The 27,736-nt window shown below is 39.8% G+C and overlaps 1 protein-coding gene across 2 annotated transcripts in view; it reads left to right on the plus strand.

Annotated features, from left to right (window-relative positions):
* The first annotated feature begins 4,235 nt into the window (after positions 1 to 4,235).
* Positions 4,236 to 27,736, plus strand: part of YES1 (YES proto-oncogene 1, Src family tyrosine kinase) — a 49,245-nt gene continuing 25,744 nt past the window's right edge. For both annotated transcript variants that reach the window (XM_053947725.1, XM_053947715.1), the window contains exon 1: positions 4,236 to 4,721. The gene's annotated coding sequence lies outside the window, so the exon portion shown is untranslated. The remainder of the gene's footprint in view (positions 4,722 to 27,736) is intronic.

The following is a 27,736-nucleotide window of genomic DNA, read 5'->3' on the forward strand; positions in this document are numbered from 1 at the left end:
TTTTTTCTGAACATGTATGATTTCACAGGTTTCAGATTTTTCAACTATGAAATTTAAATGAAAAATAAAAAAAGATGTCTGCAATCTTCCCAATTAAATCATGCAAGAACCAAAGACACAGGATGTGAAGTTGCTGCCAAAGCAGGGTTGAGTGTTAAGTGTTCATCATATATAGCACTGCCCTTGAAACAAAAGCAGTAGTTATTTTAAGTAACCATAAGCAATACTCATGTGCAATTCAAAGGAGATCGGATATAAAGAGATAAAGATTAGAGTACAGCAGTACGGCTTTCATTATACAATGTAATCCAGCATGTCGGATGTAACTGGATGTGACACAAATGTAAATAGCAACAGGTTTGGGAATACAGGGGTTTCAAAGTCTAACATGCTTTTAAGCATAACTTTTAGTAAGTTCAAAAACAATCTTTGAAACAATGTTTTTCAAAAAGAACCCTCCACATTCTTGCTAGAAGTACAATATGCATAAATAATTAGGCATGTTACACAAGATCAAGCAGAAGTGCTACTTGAGAAAGAACGGAATACTTAATCTCACAAATAAATGTGGGCACCAAACACAAAGATCCTGGCCATTTGGAGATGCAGATGCATTTTAAGGCAAAATGGGACAAGTTTAACATGAGGCTTAAATAGGATGCTTGCTTCAGAATAGGAAATAATTACAGATCAACCACATAGTGACTTAGCACTCCATTTCCTTACTGAACTACTATAGTGGTATGTAATTTGCATTATATCCAAGGAAGACATTTCACTTTTAAGCATCAATGATTTTATTAATAGCTTCTGGAATATTAAATAGAAATTAACATCACAAAAACTACCCACTTATTCAACTCATGCTTAGAATATTCAGATTCAAAAGAAATGTATTTGGGATTAAAAAGAAATACCTATGTTTTGCTAAACACCATGTTCTTAAAATAGTGATCCAAGAGCTTCAAAGTAAGCAAGTGACTAATACTATTTCCAAGATGAACTGCTTTTTTGTAATATGATCATACAGTACAACGAACAATGGGAACTTTGCACATGAATTTTAGGAGGTGCTGCTATAAAATACCATTGTTTTCCACACTTTCCAAGAGCAATAGCTAGGATGTGGCCTTGACTACCTCAGTTATTTCTCAAAAAGAGGGAATTAATTTAGGTCCAGAATTTTTTTTTTATTCCTTTCAAAAGAAAAAATTGTTTGCCCATGACCCACTGTAATGTTTTTTTATTTATTCTGAATTGTTAGAAAGCAATCCCCCCAAGTGTTTTCAAGAATGTGTTGATGTTTTCAGGTTACTACCATGTGTACCATAGATGAACTTTTGGCATGTACTGGCAAAGCTCTTCAGAGAATCAATCTGTCCATCTCCTTCAATATCTCAGGATGCAAGTCCTGTATGCCCCAATTACAAACCACTGAACCCACATCAGTGTTTGAAATATTTTAGTCTGCCTGTCTCCATCTCTATTCCTCTGTTCCTCCTTCTTCCTGCTCTTACACCTGTATTCCCCCATATCACACTAAAAATACTTTATTTGACATAATATGTACTTGATCCTATTATACATTTTTGGGTTTTTTCAAATTACTCAAACACATTAAGGATTGTGTAATATAAATTGACCACTTTAGAAAGTAACTCAAATATATGAGAATTTTCAAAGATAGTACATGAAGAATGCCTTCCTAAACATAAGCTATTTGCATAAATCTTCAAGATTAAGTTAATGCCAACTAACCATGCAACAAAGAGTGAATGCTGAGCCTGTCTGAAGGGGGATTTGGCAAACTGTGTTCAGCAAATGGCAGCAATGAACCCCTGCATGAGTAGCTTCTTACACTATATTCCAGCCACGCTAAAGCATTAGAGGGCAGCTGCTGCCTCCTCCTTCCCTCACAAGGTCAAAAATACTAATTTAAAACAAAAGAATGAAAGAGAGGGGAAATTCCTAGAAGTGGGCACTGGCCTTGCCTGACTAGTAGCTGAGACTTGTGGTTGTTTTGGCTGATCCACTGAGTCTTCTGAGTGAATACCAAGCAGTGTCAGTCCACCTGCACTGCAACACATTTGAGAGACCACTCAGGAACGGCCGCGGAAAGGGAGCTTTACCCAGGTATCACGCAGCAGACATTTTGCAGGCTGCCTGACTGGCAAGCAAAAGGTGGCAATGACACTCCAAGTCCCATCCTGTGCAGGATTAATCAGGCTGAACTACAACAGTTTGATCATTTTAAGTCATCTGTTCAACATTTCCTTATAAAAGGAATGCTCTGAGGGACACTCAGACTATCAGTGACAAATGCATGACAATTTAAGAAGCAGCCAATTTTTCCACTGCAAGGAAAGCATGTCTAGCCTCCAAGACTCCCGACTCAAACCCTCATCTATTCTTTCACACCCATATGGTGTGAGTCTGAGCTTGCTCTCAACTATGGGACTGGTCAGCTCGTCTTCTCCCCAACTGCTCTGCTATTTTAATCACACTGTGCTTGAAATTAAGCGTGACAGTCTCTCCACTACTGACCGAGTCAATCACTGGTGCAGCCCCAGTAGCGTCTGTGGCAGCCAGTAGCACACATACACATAAGACAGCAGAGGACACAGTTCACAGCTCAGCCTTTCAGAACCTCACCAAATCATTTCTTACATTGATCTTCAGGAGAGAAAGCAACAGGAGAGGTGTGATGAACTGAGAATCCCAACAAACCTTTCGGTACCACACAGGCATCGCCAGGTGCCATGAGAAAGGATAATCCCATCCATCAACAACCAAACCTGAAACCCAGACGTCAAATTACAGCGGCAGCTGGCAAGAGCCAGTATGTCTCTAATGATGAAGCTTTAGCCCAATGCTGCAAAATTGCTTAAGTGAGTAATTTTGAAATGTCATGAAGATGATAACACAACTAGGTCTCGTGCTTTTCAGATATGCAAGTTTTACCATTGTGCTGTAAAATTAACCAATCAGCAACACTTGCCTGTGTATACAAAACCCCACAAATGATACTGGAGTTCAAACTTCGCTCTCACTCAAGACTACCATAAGCCCAGTTGGAGTTTTGAAGTCATGATCAACCTAGAGCTTCAACCAGACTGCAAACTGTTAAGTAATTCATTGCCAAGGTTAATTTGTAAAACTTACAATTGCTGTTTAAATTAAAAATCAATTCTGTATAATGTGAGTTAGATTTCTGACTGAAAAGGATATGATGAATTCCACCACTCTAAGAGGGTTACATGAGAACAATTTATGGCATTGAGTCTCCAAATCTAGAACACTTTTGGTTTTTTTGTATTTTGTTAACTGTTTAAGTGTATCTATGGTCCTCTAAAAGCAAATACAGGGATTTGCTTTATCTGAATTTAAAAACCACAAATGGCTTTACTCTGCAGCATTGGCTGCAAAATAAACTGGGCATCCTGACTCAATTCTTTTTCTTAAGAACAAACTATATTAGGTTATCATTAGTGATCAACACAACTACTGTTTTCTGATCAGCCTTTAAAGAAAATAAAGTGGGGAGAGATGTAAATTTGATTACTAGAGAGCTGGGAACAATAAAAGATAATGCTGAATGAGAACAGCCGACTTGCCCATGTAAACTTTGGCTCTTTAGGTTCATTTTTTTAATGTTCACTCCTTCCTGCAGTCTGCAGTTCTGAAGGCTAGATGCATTTGAACCACCTTTTTCCATGAAGCCCACCTTGACACAAATCCAATTTTTTATTTCTAAACATACTGACTTATGGAACCGCGATGAGTGGGAAACCCGTAACGTAAAATTCCCCGGAGTTACTGATGCGTAATTTATGGGCTCGTTCTTTGCTCGGTGCTCGGCGACAGGTCTGCTCCGCGGTGCCGCCCTGGGCATTCCCGAGCTGCCGGCGCTGCTCCCCGCCGGCCGCTGCAGCACCCGCGCTGCCGGAGGGCCGTCTTGCTTCTGTTTGACCCACAGGAAACTAAATGTACCGAGCCGAAGCCGTGGCCCACCTGAAGATGCCTAGGCGAGGAGTTTTAAAGTTATTTTTGTTCGCTTTTCCCGCACCACGCCGGAGGGCTCCGCTGCCGGAATCTTTCGCGTTCAGCTTCTCTGGCAAGAGAGCCTCACCGAGCTCACCAGCCCGGCACGGCACGGCGGGAGGATCTACCCCGACCGGGGTCCCCGCGACCCAAGGCCGGGAGTAGGCGGCCGCCCTCGGGCGAGCGGCGGGGCAGGGCAAGCCCCGGCTCCCTCCCCGCCGCCCCCGCGCCGCCCCGCACGTCTCCACCATGTTGTCTCGGTGCGCAGCGGCGCGGAGGAGGGACCGCCGCCGCCAGCCCGGCTCCGCGGGGGCCGTCCGGCTCCTCCCCGCGGCCTCCGGTTCGGGCGCGGAGGCGCTGCCCCGCCGGGAGGCGCGGCGATCCCGACCCGGAGCGCATGGAGGGAAACGCGGTGCGGAGGAGGGGCCGCGGTGCCCACCGGAGATCCCGGCCATAGGGGCGGGGAGTCTCCTCCTCCTCCTCCTCCTCCTCCTCCCGCAGCGAGGTTCCAGTTCCCCGCACGCACCGGAGCGCTCGGCTCCCCTCCTCCTCGTCCCTCCTCCCTTCCCCTCCTCCCCGCTTCCCTCCCCGGGTCGCCGCGGCTCCGGGAGGAGCGGGGGGGCCCCCGCTTCCTTCCCTCCCCCCCTCCTTCTCCCACCCGCCACGCCGAGGAGAGGCAGGTGAGGCCCCGGCCGCGTCCCCGCTCCGCCGCCCCACGGGAGCGGCGGCCGTGATGGCGGCGGCGATGGAGGCGCTAGGCCCCGGCCGCCCGCCCCCGGCCTCGCCCCGCCACCGCGCCCCGGGGGCGTGGGGCGTCCCGCACCCCCGGCCCCTTCTCCTCTGCAGAAACTTTCTCGGCAACTTTCTCCCGGGCCCGAGCCCCTGCCCGCGGGGCCGAGGGGTCGGGCGGGCGGGAGCTGGGCTGGGCTGGGCGGGCTGCGTGGGGCGGGCTGCGGGGAGTAAGGTAGTGGGGGAGGGCCCCGTGACCCCTGCTTGGCCCGGGTCCCCTCCCGGCCCCTGCCTCGGGCGCCGCGGGCCGGCTGCTCGCCCCCCGGCGGAGGCGGCGTTCTCCGCCCGGGCTGGTGCTCGGCGTGAGCCGCTCCCGGCTTCGCTCCCGGCGCGGGGCCGGAGGATGTAAAAAGGGCAAAACTCAGGAGTCGCCTGTAGCTTGGCCTGCGTGGTTTTATATTCTATTAATTTTTCTTCCCCCCGCCCCACTGTTCTGGTTTATCCTATTATCGAGCCCGGAACATGACCGCTGTGCATTTCTGAGTCATTAATTTAAATGTTCAATCATCACACTTCATCAAGGCTTCTTGTCTTCCTTACTGTTTAAGAAAAAAATGTGTTGGACACACACAGGCCCCTGTTCCTGCGGAGTCTGCACATAACTTTCTGCTCTCCGTGGACCCGCAGGCTTTATGTGCTTAAAGTTGTGTGCTCAGACCAAGGGCTAGTGTGACTCCTCCAATTTTCATTATTACAAATCTGTGAAGTTTATGATATGGTTATTTATTATGTTAATGTATGGGCTTCTGTGTGTCTTGTATGCATGTGGGTATGGTCCGCTTGGCACTGGCAAACTAGGACAGAAATATTTCTGAAGCTCATATTGTAAAGGTGTATTCAGATGTACCTGCTGGATTTAACCCTAGCCAGTGGCTGGTCATTAATTAAAAAGTAGGTGTTTGGATTTAACTAAAGTGGCAGAATGTTCCAAAACCAGTTTTGAAGCTTGGAGTGTGTTGACAAAGAAAGTGTATTGGTTTTCACTTAATATAATTATTAGATAGTTGAATGATATTTCAGGCAAATTTTGCAAACGAAATTGATGTTAAGTCGGGAGGCAGATACAAAAGTTTACTTCAGAGTCGTTTTCTTTCCTTTTTGGAAAGTAAACATTGAAGAGGGATAGAATTGCCTTGTCGGTTACCTTTGCAGGACCTCTGTTTGTAGATATAGCCCAGCCATAACCATGTTTTTGTTGGCTTCACAGAAGTAAGAATGTTTCCTTTCCAAACAACAAAATCTCGTACTTCCACTCTTACTTCTGATGTGTATCTGTAAATTTAGTTATAGGAGGTTCCTAGTGAGCATAAGCATAGAGTGGAGACTCTGTGTGTGTTCTGCACAGCCAGGGTGTTGTGGTTAATTTTGGGACAAGGTAGCATCTGTGATGGCAACAGGGACAGCAGCATGGGCACTGTGCTCCTGCTGAATTTTGAAGAAAAAGATCCTGTGGTACCAGGTGTGGCAGTAGTTAGTAGCAGCAATTGCTAGTAATTAATTATTCCACATGCTTTGTTAGCTTTATTTCTTTAACAGGTGCAGCTCAAAGAGAGCTATAATCTCTGTGTGCCTTCAGTCCCTCTAATAACTCTTTTAGCTGTTAGAAGATTTCAAATAAATTTGGCAGCAGAGGTCTCCCAGGTGGGCTGTTCCTACAAAATTTCTGGAAGTAAGGAAGCCAGGTAGAACGGTGCTTTTAACCTGCACAGCAGAGAATTCATGGCAACGCTTACCTCAAGCTGGAAATTGCTGCAGGAAATGGGGCCTCCCTGGTTTTGCTGCTTGCAGAGCTACTGGTCCAGTTTTCAATAGTCATTTAATAACTGAACCCCAGTACCGTTCTATTTGGAATGAGACCGGTGAGCCCAAGGTTGCTTTAATCTGTATTTTGCATTACAGTGAAAGATTTTCAAGGAAATACTTGTTACTCAACAACCATTCTTTGGGTACAAAACAAATGAGTGGAACTGAAAGTATACTTAAATTGCTGCATTATTTTGAAATAGCTGGAAAAATACGTAATACATTTTTGGTGCGCTGCATATTGTGTAACGGAATTACTGAAAAACTTCACATTATAGGGGTTTTTATCAATATTCATGCAACAGAGCAGAGAACTAGTCTTCTGCACCAAAGAAATGCTCTTTATTTTGAGCTTTGTGCACTTCTGCAGCCCCTGAAGAGCGAAATTATCGCTCTGTTCAGTCTGATAAATTATGGCTGTCACGTGACAGCGATGCAAAAGTCTGCAGTGTGGCACACATCAGATTATGTGGTCAAAGTTTACTTTTTGAACAACCTGGCTGCATGGTTTTACTTTTCCATATGCGCTACCTGTGGACAAAAGCTGTACATTTTCAATAGACACAATTCCTTGTGTTCAAAAGATTAGTTACAAGAAAAATGTTCTTTCATTCATATTCCCTACTTGCATCCAACTTTTCCACATTGTTTGATCACAGTTTGAGTGAGGTGCCTTGATGTTAATATAAAAATTGGTGTCAGTACTAACACAAAAATGACTTTAGGAACGCGTCCTTATTCTGCTGTGTCACATCAAGCAGCCGTTTTCAGATAGGACACGTTCTGTGCATACGTACACAGCCTGTGGTTTCTGTGAAGTCCTCCTGAAAGGTTTCAGGCTTCTAGTTCTGAAAGTCCTGTGCCTGTTGATGGAACAGATTGATCCATGAGGAAGAACTGCAGTTTCTCTAACTACTGTTACAGAATGGGTTAGTTTTTGTCTTGGAGGAGCCACCTCCCAATACAAGTAGGTAACTCAGTCTCAGGATTTTTTTCATTTCTGTTCACCTTTAGAGTGCCAGTAGGAGGCTGTTTTATAGTGATGGATTTTATGATGTGATAATCACTATTTTTTATAATTTTTTAAAATACTGCTTTACAATTGCCATATGGGAACTTCCTTCAGTCGCTACAGTCCCTGGCTGCATTCACACCAATTATTAGAGCTGTAGGGTTCCAGATTGTATCACCAATTGCCAGGTTTTGGAGGTAAACCTGGACATGTGTATGCTTAGTTTAGTAGGGAAAATGTAATATTGAAAAGACGCGGTCGACTAATTGTAGGACAAGTTTAATTTTAGAATATAAGAGATTGTTCTTACTGCCTTTTGCACTTGTGGGGATTTATCCTTGATGGTGCATCAAAACAGAAACTGGCACCAAAGTAAGTTATTGAAATGAGGGGGCTGCACCCTTAGGTAAAGTTAACACGCATGGCTGATTGCAGGATCAGAGATCAAGATGATAGTACCTTTAATGCCAGAAATTGAGCATGAGTTTTGTTCCTTTTAAACACATATTCTTTGAAAATGTAAAGGGTAGCTGGAAAAAGGATAGGAAATCTCTCTGTAGTCATTTTGCATAGGCACTGCATAGACCACTGGGTTTCACGCTGTGTCCCGTAAGTCAGTGGACCAAAGCCATGCACAGCTGAAATCAAGCCCTTGAGCTGGACTTCTAGCTAGCCCTGGCTGGTTATCTGAGCCTCACAGCTCAGTGGGCTGCTGTTGTAGAGGTCATCACTAATAGCATGTAAGATTGTGTTGGCTGTTGTGGCCAAGAATGGGGTTTTGTTTCGATTTTTCTTGTCTGCAATATTAGGTAATGTTATAGAGCATGGTTGGAGAATGCTGAGGAAGTAAAACCTTGGACTGGAATAATTTGTATTTTGGCTTCTTGAACACTGTTAGTTGTTGAGTAGAGAATTGGATAACTTTTTTTGCTAACCTGGCTGTATTTTATCTTTGTATTTTTGGAAGGTAAATGCTTTTATAGTAGTGTTACATGAGACTTTAATAAATATCAATATTGACTGCACCATCTTAAATGTTTATGTAAATTTTGAATTCTGATGGTGAACCTGAACATCAAATAATTTGTCTTTTGACTTGTCACTTCAGGGAAATGAAAAACTTCTCTGGCTTAAGGTGTTTCTATGGTTTTCTTCACACCAGAAGTCTAGAGAAGTCTGGGAAAAATAAATGATTTTTCAGACGTGATGAGCCCTTTTAGTTGAAATTTTAGGATTATCTAGATGAGGCTTACAAGAATGAACAACTTTGTTTAGTTCCATTGACAGTGAAGTTGAGTAAACACACCCACATAAGTAAATCTTTGCAGATCAGGGCCTTTAAATTTGTTTTGGAGAAACTTTCAGGAGACTTTTGTGGCATTAATCACACATTGAAACTCAGTCTTCGTATTGGAGGAGTTTGATTTAGTAGGGTTAAGTTCCTTTGCACATGCTCCGAGCACTCTGTAGTGTTGCAAAACCAAGGCAGTAGTAGTGTTTTATTCATGATGTGAATTATGGAGTTTAAATGCAGTCAGGCCTCAGGTATGCTTCCCAGGACTGACAGCCCTTATAGAAAAAAAGGGTCAGAGTGGAGGATGGTGTTCACGTTCCAAACGTTTGCCCATAATTCAGGCAAACATTTTGATGGTGCATGCAAACTTTAGAAATAAAATAAAGTATCTGGGCTAAAAGTTTTGAGATTTTCGTCCCTACCTAATGGCTTCACAATTGTAAGAAAAGGCAGTGCTTGTGCGAAGTATTTAAAGAGTAATTAGAGGGTGCTATGGATCTCTCGTGTATTGCAATTGTATAGCATTATAACTGTTTTGGCAGTCAGCCAGGAAAGGGAGACTTAAAACAAATTAATAGTGAACAATCCGGTTTTAATAAGTTATTTTAAGTATGGTTAGATAACAACATTAATATTTATGCTTGAAGTGTGACAAAGAAAAAACAGGTCTCAGTTGTTATGTGTATCTTCTTGCTTTTCAAGAACATTTTATTGGAAACTAAAATCATGACTGACACTTGTAACCACAGAAGAGTAGAAGAAAAACCCTCCAAGGGTGAGATGAAATGGGAGGAAAGCTTATGGTGATAAGCTTTGGTGTCCTTCTTCTGGTACCTTGAGCTGAAAACAGAATATGCCAGCGGAACATTTTCCGAGTGCTGGTGTTTTGTTGATACCTGGTATTTAATGTTTGTGACAAGCTCTGATTGTGGTAGTCAGTTGAAATACTGCCCATTTCCATAGAGGTGTGAACTTATAGCGATGCTCTGATGAAGCTGTGAATGTACTTAGTAATGCATCTTAGGAGCTCGTAGGTGATCTCTCCTAACAGAAAATCCTGCAATACTTCAGTGACAGGTGAGCGGGAAAATACAGATATTTGTCGTCTTTTTTCCTAATGCAATTTTTTACAAGACAAAGACCATTCTCTGCTCTGTGTGATGACTGGCCCAGGTGATTTGTGTATCATTCTTAAAAGAAGCCTGTCTCTTACTGAATGGGGATGGAAAACTTGTAGTTTTCTTTTGTTTGGGGTTTTTGATCCTAAATCTGAACAAAGCTTCTCTTTGATGCACATGTTCTTTAGGTGAAGCCTACTAAAGAGCAGTTGTTATAAATCAGACCGGAAGTCTATCTAGGCAAATATCATGATAAATTCTGAATGTCTCAAGTAAAAATTATTGGAAGTTTAGTTTGAGGCTAATTTTCAGAATGAGTTATTTGAGCAACAGATGGTACTTCTCATTCTGCCTGTCCTAAATAAAAAGTATTCAGGTTTTTTTCCAGCAGCAATGCCTTAAAATGTAAGTGTGCTCTCTGGCTTCTGAGACATGTGATATGTGGGGTTTTTGCCAAAGTATTTTCTTTGGTTTTGTTTTTTTGGGATTCCCCCTGCCATATATTTTAGGATATAAGTTGCATTACAGAATGACAAAGCCCTTAAAGCAAAGAGAGGATCGGTTTGTTGATATTGGTGTTTAATATTTGTTTAATGGATGATTAAAGGTTATAATAGCATTGGCCACATCAGCTCATCCATACCTAACTGAAAAACATTCACTGGGGAGAGAAAAAGAGTATATTAGTCTTGCTGTAGACGGCCATGCTGAATTCTATTTTCATAGTAAAGTTAAATACTCTATTCAGGAGCACTTGGAGCATAGAGCAAAATACTATTCCTTTTGAAAACAATTACCCATGAAGAAAAGGGAAAACAAGGATAATTCCTGAGATGTTACTACTAGTCAGTTGGGGAAAGTTTCTTGAGTAATATTTGTTTTCTCAAGCCTGAGAAGTAGGCATTGTATTAACATTCTGTAGTTGGTGGGAAAAAAAGGGTGTATTTATTTGGTGGGTTTTAAGGGGTGTTTTTTGGCTTTTGTTGTTGTTTTTCTGTGGTTCTGAGTGAGAGAGCAAAATGCAAGTACAAAATTTTCAGTTTCAGATCACGCAAAAATTAAATTCTAACTGTATATGGCTAGGAAGCAATAGTAATATGGGTACCTTTTTATTTTTTACTTTCAAGTACAATTCTGTACTGTATTTTAAGCACAGCTACACACTTAAAGCACAATTCATAAATCATAGTGATTGAGGCTATTTAAAGTGATAAGCTTTCAAAATATCTTGCTGAATAATTGCGTATTATGTAATTTGCTAAAGATATCAATCTTTTTAGTTTTAGGAATTATTTCTTATCTTGTACACTGTAGAAACCGTAGAACTGATTGATTCAGGCTATCATGATGTACATAAAATGAGACAAGTGTTAGTTTATAGATGAAAAATTATTTCCCTGGAAACGTTTGACTTGTTCATGCATAGTAGGTGTATTTGAATATTCTGGCATTCATTTGCATTGGTTATGAAATCTAGGGCTCTTTGATTACCTCCCCTTCCCTTTTGCTTAGGTCTGACATATCATCAGAATACTATTTAAATCTGGTGCATACATGGTGAAGTCATAGCCAAGTTAATACATGACTTAAATTAACAAGCATGACACCTTTATTTTATATGGTTACTTTAAATTACTATTTTACCTCAGATTTACACTTGGGCTTCTTCATTCTTTTCCCAAAGAAAGACGTTGAGCCTTACTAGTCAGTAAAATATATTGACTCTACATATTAGATTTATACCAATTCTGTTAGCTTTTTGCCAGGGTCATGGATTTTCTGTGTGTATGTTTAATGTAATAGTAAAGTGTCTTAATAATTCTCTTAAGCTATATACATAATTATTTAAGCAATGACAGTGCAATTTCTATGCAAGACATTTTTATTTCTTCCTAGCATGTGTTCAGTGGCATTTGAATGGAAATTCTGATTGAAATTCATATAAATAACCAGTGTTACATTTTAAAGTACAGGTTAATATGTTGCTTCCTAGATAAGGATATGGAGGGCAATAATTCTAGTGCAAACCACATTTTGCTTTAAATCTTATAGATATATTTACAAAAGAGAATATTAGCTTTATTTTGTTAATAATTTTTGGTCACTACAACCTCTAAGGCATTAGAATGGATAGATCCCATATTTCCAAGTTTTTGTTTTCTTAGATACATAAATAGAAACAAAAAAATCTCTCCTCTGTCATTTAACCTTGTCTTCCCTAAATGTGTCTGAGATTCAAGTGAATCACTATGTGGATGACATTGAGGGGTGGAATATTCTTTACACTTGCTACAGCTTTGGTTACTTTAGATATTTGAATATTCAAGTTCTGATTTCAGGTGGTTATGAATTAGGTCTGCCAATTTGGCGATTTAAATTTGTTTAAAATTTTGATGGCTAACAACATAAATTGAGTATGTTTTAAAATTCAGTATAGGTTTTCCTAAAAGTAAATCTGTGTCTTTCTAGGAATTTCAGTTAAAAATAAAATTCTTTCTCCACTTTAAATATTAAAAAAATGCCTTCAGAAGGGTAGTTTACTATTATAACTATATAGGACATGTAGTCAGTCTGTGTAAGACTGAATTGGGCTTCATAGGTCTGTTGTATTTTTGCTGTTATACAAATAGTTAGAAATAAACATTGTTTACTGCATTATGTGCAGTACAGTGTAGCCTGGTAACCAGGTAATATATGTGATGGAATCAAATAATATTTAGGCCAACAGAGTAACCTGCAAAGACTTCTGAGCCTGTTGATTTATCACAGTGTAAGAAGTTCTTGAGGAAACCCTGATTGCTCTGATGGAAAACTGAAAAGTTTGCTGGTCTTACTGTTGCAGGATTTCTATGGCTTGGAAACCATGCCATTAAACTGTTGCTTCTCTTAAAATATTTCCTAGATTTGATGGATTTTTACTTTTCCCTCTAGTTCCCCTGAAACTGAAAGCCAAAGCAGATGCAGATAGTACAGTTTTACAGTCAGAATATCTGAATGGGATCATTCTCTTTAAAAACATTGCCATGTTAAATAACTTCTCACATGCTTTAAACTGAAAGGGAAATTCAATTTTTTTATTTTTAAGAAGTTTGTTTTAGGATTGTTTGTTTGTTTGTCTGGGGCATTTTTTGGCTAATTAGGACTGGAAAATCTGAACCTGTTTTTATTCAGATATTTTAGCGTTGCTATTCTAGGATGTGATCCTTTTTCACACTGAAGTCAAGTGCAAAATTCCCCTTGACTTCAGGGAGAGTTGGATTAGCTGTACACAAAAGGACTAAATCGTCCTCTGGGATAAATGGAGGCAACTCTATTGAAATAGACTTCATTAGAGTATAAAATGAAGACAAAAAAAGTGTTGCCTGCCTTAACAGGCAGTGAAATTGGATCTGTTAGCTCAAACAACTAGGTTAATTTAGCAGTTGAATCAAAGATTTTTGCCCTTTTTCAATTAGATTGTGGTTATATTAGTTCACTGCACTGAGCAGTGAATAACAATATGTCACTTAACCTTGACTACAAATATTTTACAGAAACTAGAATCTCCATGAACCTTTTTTTATGGAATTGTCATGAGAAAAACACTTGGTAAACGTTAAGCAAACTTTGGAGGAGTTTATCCTTAAGTAGATTAAAGGAATCTGTTTGATTTGCTGTTTAAATCTAGGCTTTATATGACAACTTGTGTGAGGTTTGGGAAGCCTTGTTTGTATTTTCAGCCTCAGGCTGGCATCTTGAGTGTCTTTATGTAGTCTTGCTGAGGTGAGAATTGGGTAATTCATTTACACCGAAAATGGAACTGGATGTTATCTCACGTGTTTGCTGGTGGTGTCTGGAGTAATCCCATTGAGTTCCACAGTAGACAGTAGTGCCTTTGGCTTCTTCCACTAATGCTTTTACACGACGCTATCTGTTTTGTGTACACAAATGATGAAGAAATAATATTTGACAAATGAACTCAAATGTAGTGATTACCTATGTAATACTCTGCTATACTTCTTGTAAAATGTAACATTTGCGCTCTTGTGTATCAAGTTTTTCTTTTGGTGCTTCTGGTATCTGTTGGAATCATTAATTAATTCGATTATCTGTGTGATTATTATAACCTAAGCACTTTCTGTTTGGGTTTCTTGTACTTCCTCTTTGAAATTTCACAAGGGGGAGGGGGATGGGAGTATTGTAATCTCCTTAGAATAATTTGAGAATGGGCCCTTAAATGCTGTCCCACATTCCTTTATTAACATTTCAGGGGTGAAATAAAATCCGCTCCCTAGGAAGCTTCACAGAGCTCTTAGCTGTTTAGCATACACAGCTCTGGAAAAAAAAACCCTCCCCAAATAACTGTTGCTGCAATATTTAGCTGGTGTTAAGGGGTTAAGTAGTAAACTGAAATTCTCTGAAACACTTGAAATGCTAAATTTACAAAACAAGACACGAGAACTGTTTTAAGTTTAGTCATAGTTAGGAAGCTTATTGAAGCACCGGCACCTTCCTGGATACATCCTGTACTTTTGTGTCTTCAGTCTGCTTCATCTATTCACGGTCCTGACTGCTTTTTGGTTTTTAGAAACTCTTGCTGCAACTTCTTTGTGACTAACATGCATTGTCAATCAGTCTGGTCCTCCCCATGCCAGCCAACTGCCCCCTTAATGCAGCAATTCACTTGGATGAATAGTGCTCATACTTTAAGGAGACAATTGTCTACCAGAGAGAGAGAGTGCCAAGTTGATTTAACTTTGTAAGGGTGTGAAAGAATTTTTAAATGGGTACTGTCAACTAGCATTGGCCTAGAGCATCAGCTGCTTGAAAATTGTGGTAATTGTTATAATCTGATTATATGATCTGAACAAATCAAAATTTGTTCAGAATATTTTAGTCAATCACAGAGCTGCAGAGAGCATTAGTACCCCAGAAGTGGTTGTCAGACAATCGCCCGTGGTCTGTCCAGAGCTGTAGCAGACGTGTCCTGGCTGGATGTACAACATGGCTTTTTAAATGGACTTCTTTTTTGGCAGTGCATCATTAAATGGGTGAAAGAATATAGGATTTATGTTGTAATCTGCTCTTCCAGTTCCATTTAATGTCACAGTGTGTGTTTGAAACACTTAGTTGGGTGTATAATACAGTGTAAAACCACAACTGTAGCCTATTGTTACTGTAGTGCCTACAGAGCTGAGCTACCATTTAGCCAAGCCAGCTACTTGGATTATCCATTACCTGGAATTGTTTAAAAGTGCATTGCTTCTTTGCTGACTAAAGTTTTTTGATGCAGTTTTAGTTTTAGTGGAGGTTGAAAGGATGCTTGCCTTCTAGGTACACCATCACTTGAGTGCAGAGGGTTTCGTGCTGTGCTTTCTTTCATTCATGATAGTGTAAGGATAGACCTTTACTAAGCATAATTTGGGCCCTGATATTTCTTCACTGCACTTCTGAAGGGAAGAGAGGGTGAAAGAATTAAGAAAAAAACATATGGAGAAGAATGCTCCCTGAAATTCCTCATGTTTCTTTTTCAGGGAGGCCAGGAAATATGAGAAAATAAGTTATTTCTGTCAAGAGCCTGACAAAATATGGTTATTATCCTAAATGTGTAGAAAGGATGCTGTTAACAAAATACTCAGTTTAAAGGAGAGAAAAATTCTTACAGACATGGTAGTAAGTAGTGAGTATATTTGGGGGCAGGGAGGAGGGTGTTTTCCATGCATCTCTGAGGTCATTAGGCCATTACAGCTGCAACAACATTGCTACTAGCTTACATACATTTGTGGAGAAAAAAAGAAGCATTGTTGTTTCAGTGCCTGGCTGGAATAAGCAGTTTGTTAAGCAGTGCTGTAAGATTGTTGTTTTAGGGACATCTCCATTAGTAGATGTGCAACTATTAGTAAGTGTATTGTAGACATCAAAATAAAAAAACTAAAAAGCCTAGATTGGAGAAGATGAAGAACAGAAGCCAGAATAAATTTCAAATATGAAAGACAAGATATTGATTTGAATTTGTCAGCATAGCCTGGAGAAGAAATCATGTTTAACCACCTTGTATGATGAGATTGGCTGGGTAGATGAGAGAAGAGCAGTGAACATTGTTTATCTTGACTTAAGTGAGGCTTTTAGTGTGGTCTCCTGTAGCATCCTTATAAACAAACTGATAAAGTGCATGCTGGGTGGGTGAACAGTGAAAGCAACTGGAAACTGTCTGACCTGATGGGCTCAAAAGGTTGGCATCAGTGGCACAACTTCACAAGTGGCTCAAAAGCTGGTGGCCAGTCACTAGCGGTGTACCCTGAGGCTCAGTACCAGAGACAATCCTGTTTAACACCTTTGTTACTGACCTGGGGTCCCACAGAGGTGCACCCTCAGCAAGCTTGCAGGAGGAACTAATAGACCAAAGAGGGCTGTGCTGATATCCAGAGGGACATTGACAGAGGAATTGTCTGATGGGAACCTCCAGAAGTTCAGTAAAGGGAAATTCAGTGATCCTGGGGAGGAACAACTCCAGGTTCCAGTATGTGGTAGGGTCCAATCAGCTGAAAAGAAAGTGCAGAAAAGGACCTGGGGGTCCTGGTGGGAAAGATGTATATGAGCCATCAATGTGCACTTGCAACAAAGAAGACCAGAATTGTTCTGGACACATTAGGAAAAGTTACCAGCAGATTAGGGTGGTGATCCTTTCCCTCTACTCACCACTGGTAAGACCATGCTTCAAGTGCTGTGTGCTTCTGGGCTCCCCTGTACAAGAGAGACATAGACATACTGGAGAGAGTCCAACAGAGGGCCACTAAGATGACTAAGAGTCTGGAGAATTTCTCTTACAAGGAGAAGCTGAGAAAGCTAGGATTGCTCAGCCTGGAAAAAAGAATGCTTGGGGGCACCCTATGTGTGTAAATAACCTAATGGGGTGGAATAAAGAGGATAGAGTCAGGCTGCTTTCCGTAGTTTCCACTGATAGCGCATGAAGTAATGGGCACAAATTGTAATGCAGGAAATTCCATTTAAACATCAGAAAAAAGAGAGGTTTTTTGTTTTAAGGGTGATAGATCACTGGAACAGGTGGTCCAAAAAATGTTTTGGATTCTCCATCCTTGGCAATAACTCAAAACCAGCTGGACACAGCCCTGAGCAACTTGCTGTCGTTTACATGCTTTGAGCAGGGGGGGTTGGGGGAGGCATCCTCCAGATGTCCCAGTTTCAGCTGTTCTGTGATTTTCATTTAATGATTTAAGAGGGCCAAACTAATAAGTGTGGCAGTTGAAATTAAATACAGGTGTTGAAAGGCAGAGCATTTTTGTTTGTATTCACAGACAAGTTTGTTTGTTTGTTTGTTCCTCCCGGCTTTCTTATGACAGCTTGGGAAGAGGGGAGAGAACTCTTTGTAACTGCATTGTTCTCTGGGGTGTCTTAGCTTTCTGCTATTAATATCAAGGCTGTGTATGGCTTTATTGTCAGCTGTGTCATCTCACTCTCGCAGCAGCAGCAGTGAGGCTGCTGTTAACTTTCCTGCTGCCCAGAAGACTGAGCAGCACCAGAGGATTTAAGACAAGGAAAAGTTTTCATCTCATGTCTGGAAAGGTGTTTTTTCAACATCTGTAATTAGGGTAATTTTTTTTTCTTCTTAATACTGTAAAAACATAGGATGTGAACACTATGCTTGCTCCAATGGTCTTTTTACCAATCTTGATGAGGTTTTTCTTAAAATTTTCTCCTTACATTTGATTTAAACATACTGAATTGATTCATCCATGCTGCTCTTCTGTTGGTTTTAGAACTACAAGCTTCTATTAGAATGATGCAAAACACGGAGGTGAAAAAGGAGATGAAACAGTTGCATGTGGATTTAAACATTCTGCTATATGTAACTGTAACATCCTGCCAGTAGAAATACGGTCACAATGAACCTAGCATTTGAGCTTGCACCACAGAAAAGCACTTGATCAGTTTGTAAGACTAATTTTCAACTCTTTGTCTTTGGATATGTGAGTTAAAAGAGATGAAAGTTGGCACTATGTTTAAGGAAATTTGTGTGAATTTAAACCTGAAACTTAGATAGTGCTTAAAAACTTTGTAAAACTTGTAAAACTTCAACTTCACACAAAATTGGTGAGCCTGAAAATACTTGTGTACATTGTTTTAGTCCTTATCTCAAGTTGCCTGCTTGTTAGTTGTAATTTCCACAGAAGTTCTCCAATTCCAGAAAGATGTTGAAAGTTTTACTTCTCTTTACGTGCTGTCTCATTTGCAAATGAATAAGTGTGTCTTCACAAGCTCATTTGTGTTTTCTGGTAATTAGGACAGCTATTACATAGTTGAATGGCCACTGCTGCACAGGAGCATATATTTATGGAACTGTTATTTACAGACTGGAAAGATGAGAGAGACTTTTTGATGCAATTAAATGTTTGTAGTATTACTGTTACAGTAAATTTTTATGATGTACTGATCTTCCTAAAGATAATGCTTAAACCTTCTGTGGAAAAAATGAAAACCACTTCCATGTATTTAGAGAGGCCTGCTTTGCACTTTAGAAGTACAACTTTCCAAACAGCAAGCAAGCAAGGATCATTGTACTGTAGACAATAAGCAACAAACACAACACCTAGCTAAGATACAAATTCATGTGTGTGTGATCTATAGTGTCCTAATCTGTATGTGATACTATTTTTAAAGAAGGCTTCAGGACAGATCTGGGGAACTACAGATTACTAAGCCTGACATCTGTTCCAAGTAAATCAGTGAAAATAATAATAATGAAAATAACATGGATAAACATGATGTATTGAGGAAGAGTTAGAAGCCTGCTGTGAAGGGATATCATGTTTTGCAAACTCGCTGGAGGTTTTTTGAAAGCAAGTACATGAATAAGCAAGATCTGACAGAAGCAGTTTCCTTGGATATCCAACAAGCATTTGACAAGGATCACTACCAAAGAATTTTGAAGAAACCAAGCAGTCATGGGATAGGGGGAAAGGATTTTATGTGGTTAAGTTAATCACTAAAATATAAGAGAAGGTTTGGAGTAAATAGAGTAGAGAGGAGCTCCAGGTAATAATTCTCCAGGGTTATGTTAATGGAGCATGTTCAAGTTAATAAGGTGTATAGAAGAAAAGTGAGCCCACAGTCTTCACTGATGGGTAGCAGATGCAAAGGCAGACCCTAGAATTACACAGGGACCTGACATTGCTCAGCAACCAGACATTAAAATGGCAGATGAAATTTCCCATAAATTGCTTTATGTGTTCTTTTTGGAGGTGGAGAAGAACAATCTTGCCTTCTCATCTAAAAAGATGATTTCAAAGCTGACTATTGCCACTAGAAATGGTTAGGAAAGAAAGGGAGAATAATGATTATAACTTCTAAGAAGTTTAATCATCTTTGCAGTTTTGCCCTGCTTACACCTATCCCTGTCATTGCTGTAAAAAGAACATAGTTGCAGTTTCAAGGAAGAGAAAATCTGAAATATGGAACAATTTCTGTAAGGGGAGCAGCATGAATTTGCTAAGGTAGAAAAGGTGACTGAAACTGGTGTGACAGCATCCTGTTAAGTGTTCAGCAACTAATGAGACAAAATAGGGGGTGTTTATTCAATGTCTTTTTTTAGTGCATGCATGCTAAGAGGTATCTAATGAAAATAGCAGCTGATGAATTGAAAACAGACAAAAGGAGGTGGTTCCCAACAGAACGTGTAATTAAGCTATAGAATTTCTTGCCTCAGGAATTTAAGGAGTCTAAACATTACATCAGTGTACAGGGAAACTGCTGTTTCGTGGAAGAATCATCAAATACCTACCTATTCCTGTTCAGGAAATCCTGCTTCTGCAAACCATTGGGGGATCAAAGAATATTCTTGGGAAACATTCTGAGTATTTATTGTATTCTTGCATGCTCCACTCTTGGCTGCTGTTAGTGAGAGGGTATTTGAATGGACATGGACCTCTGGATCTTGCTTAGTACAGCCATTGCTTTGTTTCAAAGCTTTCCCCTTTTTTATTTTTATTTCTCTGTTATTAGTTTTTCAGAATCCTTTCTAACAGTAGTACTCAGACTTTGGCCCACAGTGGGGTGCTAAGATATTTAAGGAGGGTTTTAAGGCCACTGGTTACATATTCTTTTCTTTGTGAGACCTTGTGCATGCCATCAAAATATAAAATCTCCAAAATACAAAATCTGATCATGTTCAGACCTATCATGTATCCTATCAGGGATAGGACTGCAGGTACGTGTCAGTCAATGGCTTAATTTCATAAGACTTTATCCTCTTACTGCTGGTGCATAGAACATTTTGGTCATGTAATGGATGTTCTAAGGAAGAGGTGGTTTTGAGTGTGTATAGGTCAAACAAATGCATGGCCTGGGCTGACTGTAGACAGATTATTTCTGCTTTCCCTTCTGACTCCTTTGCAGGGATTTTTTATTGCACTTCCTCCTCCTCCAGACATGCTTACTGGTAATAATATACTTCTCTGTGTCTCTAATGGCTATTGAAATAATCAAGATATCTTACTACTTGTAAATTTAGAAGTAATACTGTGTTGGACAGCAATATTCCATTTGAGAATCTTCACACTATTTGAAACAAGAGACTGCTATTTAGTATAGCTGTCCTGTTCCTTTTGTGAAGGTGGCAGCTCTGCAAATAACAGGTTTTAACTGTTTGGTTCAATCATAATGTATTATTTTGATTTAGTACTATACTTTACTATGTAACTGATTATTAAATCCTTAGTTCCTGCTTTCTGTAGAAACATTTTTGAAGTTTAGGCTGAGGTTAAGGAATTAGTAGACTTCATAAAATATTTTCATCCAGTTACACATTGTTATCTGAAGATACAGATTTCCTGATAGCTTTCCTTATATAGTTGCCTTATTTTTAAAAATTATTTCATATTCAACAGATATCAAGATTTGTAGAAAGATGTCAGAAGCATGTGTAATAATATTTGAAAGGTGTGCTTATTTTTCCATGAACAAACCCCTATTTGTTGTGCAGGGGGAAAATAATGGGTGCTAATATATACATACAACTTAAGCTAATTCCAGTTGCTAATTTGTGGCAGTGCTGCTTCTCACCCTGTTGAAGGACAACTTTTCTAGCCTGATTTTTTGAGACTGTGGAAGGAGATGACCATTAGGCATGCCATGCCACTTAAACTTGTGCATTCATTAGCTGTCGGGAGACAGGTTTGTTAATGCCAGCTTTGGCTGCCTATACATGAGCTGGTTCTGCAGGCTCCTGTTATAGTCAGTGGAGAGAAATAAGCACTTTCACTGCATGATTCATCTCACCCCCAGATGGATGTCTAAATTTGGAAGATGAATTCCACCTGAAGTCCATTACTGAATATAAATGTCATTAGTTTAAACTAGGGAATTATTTTTAAAGGACACTAACTTGACTGGCTCAACAATTGAGTAGAAGTCTTTTGTTTTCTTACATGAATTGTGTTTCAGAGGTTTAAAATCAGCACTCTGTAGCCTGTTTCATATTTTGTGTTGTTTGGAGTTGCTCTGCCTTTAAAACAGGTTTGAAAGTTACAAGTCAGATATATTCACATTGCTTCATTTCTAAGTGTCTAACTCTGCCAGGGTGCCTGACTCTTCCTGACAACTGGTTTGATTGCTGGTGTAAGGAGATGACAACAGGGTTATGTGCCCTGCTCTTCTCATTATGCTAGTTCCTGTTGTCAGAAAGATGTCTTTCTGCTCGGAACTTTCTGCTAAATGTTAGGCATTAAAAAAAAAAAAAAACAGTGTCCTTAAAATCATTGCTCCTCTACAGAAGCTTGTGTCTCTACAATGGTTATACACAAAGCTTGTGTGAGGTCATCCAGCCTTCAAATTTTCAGGTACAAAAAGCAGGCAGTGCAAATACCTTTGTTGTTTCTGTTTGTCTGGAACAGACACTTGGTATGACTGGTATCCTTTTAAAGTACTTTTCATGCTGTGCCATGGTCACACATGCACAGAATGCACACACACACACACACCCCCCCTTCATTTTCCTGTTTATAGGTCTTGATTCCTGTCATGGGCAATCTCTTAGTCTATTCTTTTTTTTTTTTTTTTTTTTTTTTTTTTTTTTCTCCCTTTTGGAAACACTGTTTTTTGTGCCATGATTTGTGGCAACTTTTTCTTCATGATCACACTGATCAAATCCTGCCATCAGATTCTATCCTAATATTTGAATCAAATATAAAGAATTATTACAATCCCATTGCTATTGTACCACTTCTATTTTTCTATACCATTTACTATTCTTATGTCCACTTATATATCAAGGATGGTAGAGTTCTGTCAGGTCTGTTGGGTTTGGGGTGTTTTTTTGCATTGAAAGGAGTATTTTTTAGTTTCTACATCAGCCTGAAGGTTCTAGAAAAATAGTTTGGGGTTTCAAAATAACTCACAAGAACATTTGAAGTTATGTATATAATAGAACATTCTTTGAGCATGTTACTCCACCAGATAAAACCATGGTGGGGAGAGGAGTTCCTCACTAGGAACTTAGAGGAAATCAGTGGCTGGAAACTTGGACCCAGAAGGTTATTGGTGTTCTGAACTGGGAGGACTGGATGTTGTACTGATATTGTATGGGCTCCTTACTTGTACTGACAAGGATATAAAGCAGTTCTCAACTCTCTTAAAAATAGCAAAAGTGAGAAGTAGCAGCTATGTCAAGCTATGGAAAGATATGCAGGCAGGTAAAACCCATCACCAGCCCTTAGCACTAGCAGAGAATTTATCAAATAGAAATTGCCAGGCACTTTTAGAAAAAAATACCCCCTCGAAGAGGGGACATAAAAATCCTATTAGTCTCTACCAGTTGGGAGTGGCCGGGTAATTCTTCCAATTCCTAACCTGGCAGTTTAATGCTGAGTATTGTATGAGCAGAAAATGCAAACCTGTCAGTTTGTGCAATAAGGAGCAGTTGCTGAGCTCTCCATTGGATGTTGAATAGGACTTTGCTTGGGGACAATATCCCTTCTTCCTGTTGAGTTACAGCCAGTACTCAGTAGAAATATGAAGTACTACCTACTGCTCCCCTGCAGACAGTTGCAAAGGGGTTACTCCCTTCTGTATATTTTTCCTTTTTTCTTACTGTGTATTTGGGGTTTAGTAGTGTATTGTGTTGATCTTACCTTAGACCAGTCACCAATGAACTGTGCCACTCCTTTGGTGGCTGCAGGTACAGGTATTTACCTCTAAGTCTGCTCAGGCTCAGAGTTATCCCTCTTAGTACTACTCTTTGTGAATAGCAGTAGATTCTGGTGCACAGGCCACAGATTGTTCCAAGCAGCTGAACCTGTTTTTCAGCAGATCCATTTTGTGTTTAGTCCAAAAGACAGTGTTCAAAAATATGCAAAATTAATTCTTAAAGCTAACCTGTGGAATGATAGTATTGCATTGCTTTCTGCTGGAAAGATGACATTTAGAAGTATTAAGTTTATAAAGCTGGTAAGGACTTAAGGAATTTTGGAAATTTAGGAGCTTAGCAAAGAAATCCCATTTCTAGTGGATAGGGATGATGTAACTTTCTCTCAGATACATCTTGCTTCTTCAACTTATGAGAAGTGAGAAATGCAAGTTTTTACACATCTGTAAGCTATCAGTATGAGAAGAATTAAAACACTGAAATAAGTAAGAAAGCTACATAAAAGGACTTAAAATATGTCTCCCCCACCTTCCAGAAGAGACATAGGGCAATAGGAAGACTTTTTCCTTTTTTCTTGTTTTATGGTGACATGATAAAATTATTTTATATGTTATTTTAAATGCTTATATTTTTTATTTTGTTTTCAATAAATACTTGGGCTTATTGAAATTTTCAGTCAGACATTCACATCTGCAGCAAAGTGGTTTTCATTTAAGCTGTTTTAATCATGCTGCTTATTTTTGAAGATCAGCAGTTCTGTCATTGAAATATCTCTATCAGGCAACATTAGTTCTTTTTGAATAGTGTAAATTTGTTGTTTCCTTGTTACTCGTGACTGAAATCATTCTGACCTGTGACCAAAATGTAAAAGACTCATGCAGGTTACTGAGGAGTAATTTGTTTGGCGTTCGTGCTTCTGCTAAATCCCTAACAACTTCCTTCCACCCTTCAATTTAACATTTAATTGAAATGGAAATAGTCCTTCCTTCTGGCAGTACTTCTGGAGTTAAAAGAATATTGCTAAAAGCCCTGCTTACTGGTTATGAACAAGAAAATTTGTTACTAAACAGCAGTTAATTAGCCTAAAGAGAATTCTTAAACATACATTGTTTACTTCTGAAAACAAGGTTACTAGAGGGATTGAGAATACAAAATGGCCAAGGCCTTACTTACCTATTTATAAAAACATTTCCTGAACTGGTCAATAAAAATTGAAGGATGTCTTTGTGCTGTGGTGTACCCTTTTGGAAGTTAACTGTATTTACTAACATGAAATATACCAAAACTATTTCCTATTGCTCTTTGATTATTAGTGGTTTGTTTCTCTTTTAAAGATAACTTTCAGCCCTCTAGGTGTTGTTCCAGCATCTCTTCTCTCCTTTACTCACCCTTCTCTTATCTATTATTTTATTTGGTATCCTGTACCATGGCTAAAACTTATCAAAGTTATCTGTTGTGTTCACTTTGCTCATGTTCAGGGAGTGGTGACTGATGATGTGTGTTACATGTTGTTGGCCAGTTCATACTTGGAACATATATTAGAGGGAATTATGTCAGAGGAAAGGTCCATTGACTAATATGGAAAACCTTCTTTTAAAAGGGAAACAAAACTTATGTCATCTCTAAAATATCATTAGAAGACTTCAGTATTGTTTTTGAGCTGAATCTTGATAAAGCTGCCCATCACAGGAAATATTAAGATGGTTTCCCTCTGCTTCACTCCATCAAATAAGAACACCCTCGGGAAAAGTTTGTCTTTGACATCTTTTGCAGAAATGCTTTTATGAACTGAGTTTAAAGCCCTTTCAGTGGTTTTAAGTGGTAGAGTGACAATCAGCAGAAGGTGAGTCGAAACAAAAGCAAACACAATAGGAAGCAAACACTATGTGGTTCCACATGGTTACATGCTGTCGTTGCAGGCTTGGTATGAGTCTCTGATTGCTAGTCTGGAGCTGGAAAGGGTTGAATATTTTAATCCCTTAAGCAAATGAAACAACATGGATGTAAGGGAAGGTAGTATCCTAGTTTTAGAAAGCAAAGAATGAATATTCTTTTTTTTTCAGTAGCAAGTTAATGAAGTCACTAGTGAAATGCCCACATTTGAAAGAAAACTTTTTTCTGCTGGGGACACAGGATACACCTACTTTGCAGGAACCAGCCCTTGTTTAGCACAAGTGGCCGTAACCTGCAAATAAGCTAGTCCTGCTTACAAAGACAGGAAGAATGTGAGTGCTTTCCTGTGGTGATGAGCTTGTTGAGGTGCAGCAGATATGTCTTCATCCTCCAGAAGCAAATTAACTTGGAAGGTAGAACTGTTGCATAGCTGAGATCCATGCACGTTGCAAAACAGAGTGTCAGGTGCTTGCAGGGCAGATGATGAGCAAGGCAATGCAGGATTTGCCATAATCGTAAGAAATTCTGGATAGAGTAGTGGTGAGACTCTTACTGTGTCCTTTTGTCTCTCCTTTCAGATAAGTGATAGACTTTTGAATTTTTTTTTCCAAATTTGTTTTGAAGCTCCAGGATTAGAGTTATCTGGATTAACTGAGAGTCATGTCTGTTTAAAACAGAAAAATTATTACTTACTTTGAGCAAGAAGGATGTGCACCATGCTTTCAGGATATGGAAAATTCTGTTCAAGAGCAGTGCTTAAAAAGATCTAAGAATCATTATGCTGCTGTCAAAATAAATACTAAAGATCTCAAATGGGCCCAGGGAACATCATGATTTTCCACAAAGACAAGTGCAAGGTCCTGCTCCTGGATCCGGGAAATCCCCAGTAGCAATACAGACTGGAGGAGGAATTAATTGAAAGGAGCCCTGCAAAGAAAAAGGTAGATGTTGGTGCATGAAAAATTGGGCGTGAAGTGACCATATCCTGGGCAGCATCAGAAGTGTGGCCTGTAGGTCAAGGAAGGTGATTCTGCCCCTCTGCTCTGCTCTGGTGAGACCCGACTTGGAGTGCTGGGTCCTGCTCTGGGGCCCTGAACATAAGAGCAGTGTAGAAGTGTTAGAGCAGGTCCAGAGGAGACCACAATGATGAGCAGAGGGCTGGGGCATGAGGACAGGCTGAGAGAGTTTGGATTGTTCAGTCTGGAGAGGAAATGGCTCCAGGAAGAGTTATTGTGGACTTTAAGTATATAAATGGAGTGTGTCAGAAGCACGGAGAGAGATTTTTACCAGGGCCTGTAGTGACGGATCAAGGGGTAGCAGTTTTAAACTGAAAGACCATAGCTTAGTATCAGATACAAGTGAGAATTATTTCAGGATGAGGCTGGTGAGACACTGTAACAAATCACTCAGAGTTGTTGTGGATGCCCCATCCCTGGAAGCGTTCACAGCCAGGTTGCATGGGGCCCTGCACAACCTGAAAGAAATCCCTGCTCAGGGTCATGTGGGCTGGAACTAGATGATCTTTGAAGATCCTTCCCAATGCTAAGCATTCTGTGATGATATGAAAGAAGGATTAAGGAATAACCTACTTTGAATGCCATGTCTGTTCCTGATGATCACTGTTAATGGGAGTTTCTGAAAAAACTGAGAGATCGTGGAGGAAATGAGATGATTGAGTGACTGAAGAGCCACTTGATAGACTGGAGCCTAGTGAGACTGCATGCGTCTTGTCAAAGGGAAGGTTTAAGCGAGCTGTGATCTTTATTACACTGGAAACAGGAACAGGGTAGTGGTAGGGCTCCAAGGCAAAGGTGTTTTCTGGATGTTGGCATTAAATTCAGCTGGCATGTGAGGCATGTACTTTTAGTGGTTACTGTGCTCAAAATGTCGGACTTGTCCAGACTGTGGGTGAGCTTTCCGTAGCAGTCATTTCAGATGAGTTTGGGCATGTGTGTACATTCAAGACCATAAAAGGAAACATTAATTTAGGGCAGCCCTATGGCCTCTATTGTGCAAGTTGCCTGACAAGCTAATTAAGATAATTTCTCCTGGTCTTCTTGCCTATGAACACTGTTATCAGTAGAGAAACAATAGAACAGCACTAATGATAGCTATTAGCATAATAATTCTTGTTTAAAAATCATCCAGCTCTTTCCTTTTCATAAGGTTATTATTTAGAAGGTGTCATCTTTTTTGTTTGTTTCATTTTGAATTTCCTTACAATTTAATTGTACTTTTCACTTTTTTATGTACAAAGGAAAAACACTGTTGATTAAAGCTATTGATTAATGAAGAACAATGTACATGTGTGTTTGCAATTGTTTATACATACTTTCACTTTTTGTTTTAGTGCAAAGGTTGATATTTTCCAGCTGTCTTCTTGAAATCTTTGCTGTTACTCAGCAAAGAGCTAATTGAAGGAGGTCTGGGTATATGGTCCTTGAATAAATGAGCTGCAACGTTTTGTCAGTAATTTGACTTAATAATTGGATTTGAACACTTTATTTACTGATTTTTCTTAACATGGTAATCATGTCAAGTATATTAGGATAAAACAGCATTGAGAATAAAGGAGAACTTACTTTCAGCTTAGGGTGATGTTTGGTAAAGAGTAGATGGGAAATTCGTGTCTGCAAAGCAAGAATGTG

This window comes from Vidua chalybeata, chromosome 1, assembly GCF_026979565.1.
Source record: "Vidua chalybeata isolate OUT-0048 chromosome 1, bVidCha1 merged haplotype, whole genome shotgun sequence".
Lineage (NCBI taxonomy): Eukaryota > Metazoa > Chordata > Aves > Passeriformes > Viduidae > Vidua > Vidua chalybeata.